This window comes from Salvia miltiorrhiza, chromosome 1, assembly GCF_028751815.1.
Source record: "Salvia miltiorrhiza cultivar Shanhuang (shh) chromosome 1, IMPLAD_Smil_shh, whole genome shotgun sequence".
Lineage (NCBI taxonomy): Eukaryota > Viridiplantae > Streptophyta > Magnoliopsida > Lamiales > Lamiaceae > Salvia > Salvia miltiorrhiza.
Window position 1 is genome coordinate 52,828,605 of NC_080387.1, and position 8,318 is coordinate 52,836,922.

An 8,318-nucleotide genomic window follows, 5' to 3' on the forward strand; every position below is an offset into this window, starting at 1 on the left:
GAATATTCGATTCAATTCGGTATTCAAAATTTATTTTTTGAGAAGCTTCTTAGAGTTTTTTGTTTTATAATTTACAAGCTCTTTAAGAATTTATTTTGTCAAAATTTTAAAAAGAACTTATAAACTCTTAAATAATTTAAAAATTATTTTAAAAGGTTTATAAATTCGATTAAACACCCCCTTAATGAAACGGACCAGTACAAATAGAAAGGGAATTCTTAGCCGCTCTAGCAATCTCATGTGTCATATATTTGGCATCTAAGTATGTCTTTGCAGCACTTCACAATCTCATTAAATTCAGAAGAATCAACGGGAAAATTGTAGCGACAAGACTTAGCAAAAAGTTATTTTATTATTTTCTTTCTTGTAAGAACTGACGTGGTTCTTAATTGAAGTGAAATTTATTTTTCTTAACATTTTCTTTAAAATTCGAACATGATTCAACAGTCATATTTTCCAGTTGCCAATGTAACAACCCGATATCGACAAAAAAAAAGTTCAGTTTACCGTTTATTCCTTCAAAAATAAGTTCAATTTATCGAGTATTAATATTATAATGAATATAGTGAATAATATACTCCCTCCGTCCCTCGATGATAAAGCGCAGTCTATTGATAAGACGCTTTCCTCCAACCAACCAATAATATTTTTTTTAAAAATGCTCCCCCGTCCCTCAAAAGTTTGCCCCAAAGAAAACGGCACAAATTTTAATAAAAATTGATAAAAAGTTATTTCCTCTGACTGTCAAGAGTATATATGTTACAATTGTCATTTTGGGCGTTCACAAAGACTACGTTACTTTCTTTTTTAGGACATGGTCCCACATCTATTTTTTATCTTTTATCCTTACAAATACTTATTATTTACATAAAACTCATCTGATTCAATTTTAACAATCCTACAAAAAAACTCATATGTTATTCAATTTCAATAACTCATTTCATATAATGGTAGAACCTTTTCTCCACTACATAAAAATCATCAAATATTTTATTAAATCACGTATTCAATTAAAGTAACATACTTTTAATGGATGGAGGGAGTATTTGATGGTGGGATTATGTATAAAAATATAAAGTAAAGAGATTGTGGCAATTTTTTGGGGGGACTTGAATGTTTCTCTATCAACTACCGGTGGCAGTTAATGTTTTTTACTTTTTTTAGAAAAAGAAATATAAAAACTATCGGTGGTAGTAGACTAGGTGGCGGGGCCGTTTCTATTGGGCCGACTCATATTCAATTGATGAGCCCAATTTCGTAATGCGAGAATATGATGGGCTTCTATAATGATTGGAACGGTCAAAAGCCCATCACCTCACCCCTTTTTTTCTTTTCTTTTTCAACAAGCTAAATTTCATGCGATATTCGATTTGCTGATGAAGCCAATTTTAAAAAGAATGACGAATATTTAAAATCTAAATTTCTTAAGCTCGTTTGAAAGTAAAAATATCAGGCCTATGCCAATTGCCAACTGTATTTTATGACGTCGAAAATTACCAATGGGCCAATACTGTGACTATATCAATTTTATAGGAAGGCGATCGTGATCGGTGCTGGTAGTGAGATGAAGAGTAGAACAAGAATGTGATTCAACATTATGGGAAAGTTACTGCAACTACGTTTTTTTCGGTGGTGTTTGGAACTGTGATTCAACTACCCATTTTAGATTAATAAATCGTTAATTTATTCCTTAAAAAAAAAGTCCAATATATCGGGAATTATAATGAATATAGTGAATGAATAATACTCCCGATAATATTTATTGGAATGCTTGTCTCTATCTATCAACTACCTATAATTTGTGGTAGTAGAATAGGTGGCGGTGCCGTTTTTGCTGGGCCTACTCACATTCAATTGATGAACCAATGCAATGATATGATGGCCTCATGCAATGATTCGAACCAGTAAAAGCCCATCACCTCACCCGTTTTTTCTTTTCTTTTTCTCGTCAAGATAATTTTCATGCGATATTCGATTTCGCGATTAAGCCAATTTTAAAAAGAACGACGAATATTTAAAATTCAAATTTATTAAGATCGTTTCAATGTATTAGGCCAAAAAATAAAAATCGAGCTTGGTTTAGTAACAAAACGAGTGAATCTTGAAGATAAAAATACTCGACTCATTCGAGCTCGGCTATACCCTTCGGTTGACCTTTCCAGTCCTCCGGCCGCAGTCGCAGTCGCATGGGCACCCTGAAAGAAGAATGTTTTGACGGCGACAGTTTAAATTACAGCTCTAAATAATTAGTGTCATTTGTTCACTTTTGGTCCCTCCATCGCCGTTTTTCTCTTCAAACCGAATCTAATATTGTAGGCTAAATTAATCCTTTGTCGCATAATCACTTTCCGACTTTGCTGCTAAAAGTTCATGTGCTGTACGAAATTTCAAATAACGACTCTTTTTCAATGAAATATAGCTACAGGAATATTTTACTAGGCATGCATAAATCAACGACAAACAGTTCTTTGACAAGTTATTGAAGTTGGAATATCGCTTATGTGGAATGTACACCATCTTACATAAATTATGTATAGCTAGGTCGTATCTATCTATTATACTAAAGGAAAGTAGTATGTCAAAATTTTCCCGCCTAAACATATTGGGCAAAATTGTCTTTTTATGTTTCTCATTAAATTTGATGACAGTCTTTTCATTTGCCAAGATTTTTTCCAACCTTTACGCAAAATGTATTCTTCATTTTCTCCATTGCATCCTCTCTTTCTCTTCATCTTTTCGGCTGTTCTTCCTTCTCTCTCTATACCTTTCTCTCTCTTTCTCTTTACTTCGCGAGAGTCTCTTCAGACTCTGCCCTCTATTTGATTCCCTTAAGATCGGTTTGTGAGGTAATGATTCCCGGCTAAGATCCAATTGCGGTTGTGTGTTTGCATGTGTGCATGCTTTTTTTTTTTTTTTTTTTTTTTTTTTTTTTCAGATCTGCGATTTTTAGGGATTTGTAATCGGTAGTGTTTTTAGTTTTTTGGTTAGGTTTGATTAGGCTTTGTAAAGATAGTAGATTGTTCTTGGTTTTTGAGGATTTTTTTTTTCACGATTTAAGGCTTTAGGCGATTTACTTAGCTGAGGTTTTCCTTGCGTTCTTATTTTTTATTTTTATTTTTATAAAAAGAAAAAAAAAGAAGATCTTTTTTTCTTCTATCTGGCCTTCTCGCGCAGCTAAATCAGGATCTGAATGGAGATATGTTTTTAGGTTTTAGTTTTTCATCGTAATTTTGATTCTATGATGCCAGATTTGCTAATTTTTTTGTCATCTTTTTGACATTTCAGCTTCCTCTCTCTACTCCCTGTTCAGTCGACGTCTCCTCTCTCTACTCCCTATTCAGTCGACGGCTACTCCATCTTTCTGTGCAACCTCGCCGCTCCCATTTTTATCGTCTTCCGGTTCAGTCTGCGCTGCCACCGTCGCCGCATAGGGAAATAGCTATAAGTGATAGGAATTTCCCCTTCTCCTCCTTCTATGGCGAATATCAAAACTCAGAAAATCACTCCAGCGTACTTACTAAATTCGACGACTTCACCATCGACCTGATGGATGAGAAGAGATGACTTCTCCTTCGCCGAAGAGAAAATTAGAAACGTCGATGGCGTCTTCTCTAGCGCGAATAAAAGGTATGGAATATCTCCAGTAATGGTTTCTCATCTCCCTTCCGTTAAGCTTTGTTGGTGTTCTTTATTGCAATGTGCGGTTTTTGTTTATTGTTAGATGACATTTGAACCAAAAAGACCCCCAATTTCTCCGACAAAATAATAAACAATTACAGTAGATGGGGATTTCTTCTCTCCCTTTGTTTTTATTGGTGTTGTGAATTTTGATATAAGTATACACCCAAATATTGCTTGTGTAGTACAAGATGTGCTTTATATTTGCAAAACTCCCCTTTAGATGATTGCAACTTAAGTGTTTACATCAATCAAATATATTTCTAACTACAAATCGCGTTTCTTGAGCTTTCTTAGCTAGGTAATAGCAGTTGGGGCAACTTTTCTCTTAGATGATTGTTGTTATATTGAGGTTAACTAGCTGCACATTTGGATATTGAATCATGACTGAGGACCTTGAACTTTTAGTTTTTCTTTCCCTGCAAAGAAAAACGATATTACGCTCTGAATCTCTCATCTTGCTCTTTCAATTCTCATGTTGCAGTTCGAGCTAATGGTCCTAATGATGTGAGGTGATTATGGGATATCCGTCTTCCCCGTGGAAGACGACATATTTTGCTGAAAATTTGAGACATCTTGCTTCCATCCTAACATCAGACGTTTTATGGAAACATATGCTTGGACATATTACAGGATAAGTGGTTGCCTGCCTATGATGTTGGAACTATCTTACTGTCGATTTAGAGTTTGCTTGGAGGTAATTTATCAACGCTGCTTCAAATGATATTATTAACTTAAGTTTTTCGTTTTAATTTTTTGGGTTGCAGCTAACTTGAGTACATGAATATGGTGGAGAAATTGCATAAGCCAATTGTCTAAAAAGTTTATCTCACTCACACCGGTGTTTAGTTGTTACTGATAGAAACTGAATGTTACTGCATGCTACAAGTTATGTTTACTTAATTTTTTTGATTCTATGTTCGCTTAATTCTTTTAATGTTGTAGAACAGTGTAGCCTTTTAGACTACAAATTATTGTTGAAAGAATAATCCAAATTTAAATGTTTAGCTTGAGGCTAAATAAATGTAGTTCAATATACGAAGATGTTCTTGCTTCATAGTTCAACATTCCACCTTAATATGTCATCTTCTTATTTGTTCTAAAGTCATAATAGTTTTAAGAATATTTTTTGCTTTTATTGGCTTTTTAGTTGTACTTCTTTCATGTTTGGTTTTGCACTGCATATTTGGAATATGGATTTTGTCAATCTAAGATAAAAAGTCCACATCTAATATGGATTGCTGATTTAGTTTGGGCATTTCATAGGATTATTGAAACTAATTAAATGGAGCAGTACGTATTTCATGTTTGTTTAGCTTTTACTTTGCTTTGCTTAACTTTCCCTTCTTTTTTTTCTTTATATAACTTTATTTTACTAAGAGAGAAGATGAAAACTAGAATAAAAGAGAAACATGGTGAAGAAGAAATCACTTATAAGTTTTAGCTTTTTCTTGGTTTTGCAAATAAGAAATATATTGATTCGAGGAATGTGGATGTTTTGGGCTATTAGGCATTCTCTATACTTCCCTTTGAGGGCTTTGGTCTCTTGACTTGTGAACTTTATCTTCTCACACAACTTGCTATTGCTATTTTCTTTTGAGTTTCGAGTGATAAGTTGTTTTGGGTTTAATGAATCTGCAGCAAGAGATATATGTAGAGATGAGGAAATCTATGAAGCTCGGATCGGCACATGATTAATTTCAGAATGATGTGACAATATTAAGAACTTTGATATTTATTTGTAGCTCGAGTTGTTTATTTTCATTGCATAGGAACTTCGATATTTTCTTTTTGTACAAAGATGACATATATACCTCATTCGGAAGCCTCCTAAATTTCTTTGATTGTAACCCTATGATTGTAACCCTTTTGTAACCCTATGTGATTGTAAATTTATTTATTCTTTTGCCATTCTTGTAATGAAATTGATGGATGGGAGTTAGCTATGGCGAAGATGAATTAATCTCGGAAGCATGCCAAGGGAATAGTCATGGTAATTAATTAATATAATTTCTTACATATAAAATTTTTTGTTTTTAAATATAAACTTTGTCAAATGTGTCTTCGTGTAGATGAGCCCTTCTTCTGAGATATAGGACATCCAACTCCAAGCTTCATTACATCAATGGATTAAAGGTTTAGTCTTTAGGGTACATTTACTTTAGTTGTAATTTTTTGTTGGAAGATGGATAAAACGAGATGAGAAAATATTTATTTTTTTTCATTTTTAAACATATGCTTATTAGAGATCAAAGAAATGAAAAAACTGTTACAAATATTTTCATACCACTATCCAAAGATAATATTTTTTATTGTTAAAGATAAAATAGGTATATTCATTATTGGAGATAAAAATAAGTAAGAAGGAGTGCACGAAAAAATATTCCACCTATTGCATCAACACTCTTGACATTTATTTGTAATAAGAGGTAGTATCATTTAATTTAATACTTTTTATAAGGGTTAACTGCATGTAATATCATGAACTTAAGCCGAAATCCAAATTTAGCACGACCTTTAAAAGTTCCAATTAATATGGCTACCTTTGCTCCGTGTTCAATTTTAGCACCGATTTATTTTCCGGCATAACCACGTGGCAATGACGTGTATTCCAAGTGACACGTCATAATCTGTAACTTACGAACCTCCAATTTTAATGTGTAACTTACTTCGTATTCAATTTAAATATTTAACTTTACTCCTTGTTCAATTTTAGCATTGAATAGAGAGAGAGAGAGACGAGCATGGTCGGAGAAGAAGAGACGCGGCGGTTTAGCTTCGTCAGTCGGCGCTTGGGACGACGCACGGCGAGGCCGACGCTCTTCCACCCGGCGTCGCCTTCATTTTCCTTTCTCTTTCCCTCTTCGCTCCCCTTTCTCAGACACACAATCATGGCTAAAAGGGCGCGAGCCCCATTTTTTTCGATCCAGACCAGGTGAGGTCGTCGTCGCTGCCGCTGAAGGCCCGGTGAACGGCCGCCGCTCCGTCCTCCACCTTCTCTCATCTCGACTCTCAACGAAAGCACACAATTAAGGGGGAGCGGGAAAAAGGGATCGAGCCCTAGCTTCTCCGCCTGAAAGCGCGGGTGACCGCACGCCGCCGCGCCTTCGTTGGCCAGAGATCGCCGCACCGCTGACCTCCGTCCTCTGCTTTCGTTCGGCGAGCGACAGACACGCTGGCCACCGCCGCCGCCTGGTGGAGATTGGGGTTTTTGTCTTTTTGGGGTTACCGAAAATTGCCAGCCACTCCCACCGGAAACTGGAAAATTGAAAGAGATGGTGGACTGATTTCTAGAAATTTTTGATCGGAGGTGGGGACTTTTTGTGGAAGATAACAAGGTTTTTGGTGGGCTGTGGAGATTAGGAACTGAAACGGGTGAACGCCGATTTTGCGAAGGAAGCTAACCGGAGAAGATGAGGGGCGGCGGGAGAGAGAGAAAGCTTGGCGAGCAAAACGCAGCGTTTTGCTCGCCGGCCGGAAGCTTATGCCGGCAAGCCACGCAGGATTGAAGCGTGTGCCGGCAAGCCACGTCAAAAAGGGGTGCTAAAATTGAACACGGAGCAAAGGTAGCCATATTAATTTGAACTTTTAAAGGTCGTGCTAAATTTGGATTTCGGCTTAAGTTCATGATATTACATGCATTTAACCCTTTTTATAAAAACCTAAATTATAAAAATTAAATTGCACATTTGTATAAATTCAAATAATAAAAATTAAATTATTTTTATTGCAACATATTGTTCCGCGCATTGCGCGGGGCACAACTAGTTAATTAAGATAAAGTAATTTCTCGTTCGTAATAAATAAACTAAAAGATTGAAATATCCACAACTTTCAGTCAGAACTAGCAAATGTTTGATAGTATTAATATTACGTGTCGTCATAGCATGCCACTTTAGAAAAAAAATATAAAGATTAATATTTAAAAATATAAACATTAATTTATTGTTGGAATTCAATATGCGACACGCGTGCGTGTAAATTGTTATAAGAGATGCCAAAAAAGAAAAGAAAATGAGAGAGAAAAAGAGGTAGAACGAAAAAATAAAAGCAAGAGCAATTAATTAAGTTATACTTTTCCCATGATATTGGATTTTAGAGTAATTTTTGACGACCACGTGTGATTTAATTTAGACAAACTCGTTATAATGGCCCTTTGACTGTTGAATGTCCCTTTTAGCTTTTTGATATTTGTTGTTATATGTGAAATAGTTTACTTAAGTGTGATGCTTGCTTTTTATTGTATTCGCAAATGACTGTCCCAAAATATAGTGTGTATCACGTGTACCACTCTTCATTTATTTATATTTATAAATGATTTTTTATTCAATTTTAATTTATTATGCTTTTATATAATATAAAGATAATTAACAAGGGTTCACTCATTCATTTAGGGTTTATAATTATTTTTTTATATTTATTTGAATTAATAATAGATTATTTGGGTTCATTAATTCAAAGTTAGGGTATATAATTTTTTAAATTTTAATTTTTCAATGATAAATACTAATTAGAGTTTATAATATAGTAATAATTTTTATTTTTATAAAAAACAATTTATAAAACAAAGAAATGAAGAGTGGTACACGTGGTACACATAATATTGTGGGACAGAGGATCCCATCTGTTGTATTCGTGAC

The 8,318-nt window shown here is 34.6% G+C and overlaps 1 long non-coding RNA gene across 1 annotated transcript; it reads left to right on the forward strand.

Annotated features, from left to right (window-relative positions):
- The first annotated feature begins 2,683 nt into the window (after positions 1 to 2,683).
- On the forward strand, positions 2,684 to 5,620 carry LOC130993482 (uncharacterized). The gene is made up of 4 exons (XR_009091678.1): positions 2,684 to 2,846; positions 3,286 to 3,627; positions 4,163 to 4,375; positions 5,320 to 5,620. It is a non-coding gene; the product is annotated as an uncharacterized LOC130993482 (long non-coding RNA).
- The last annotated feature ends 2,698 nt before the right edge of the window (positions 5,621 to 8,318 follow it).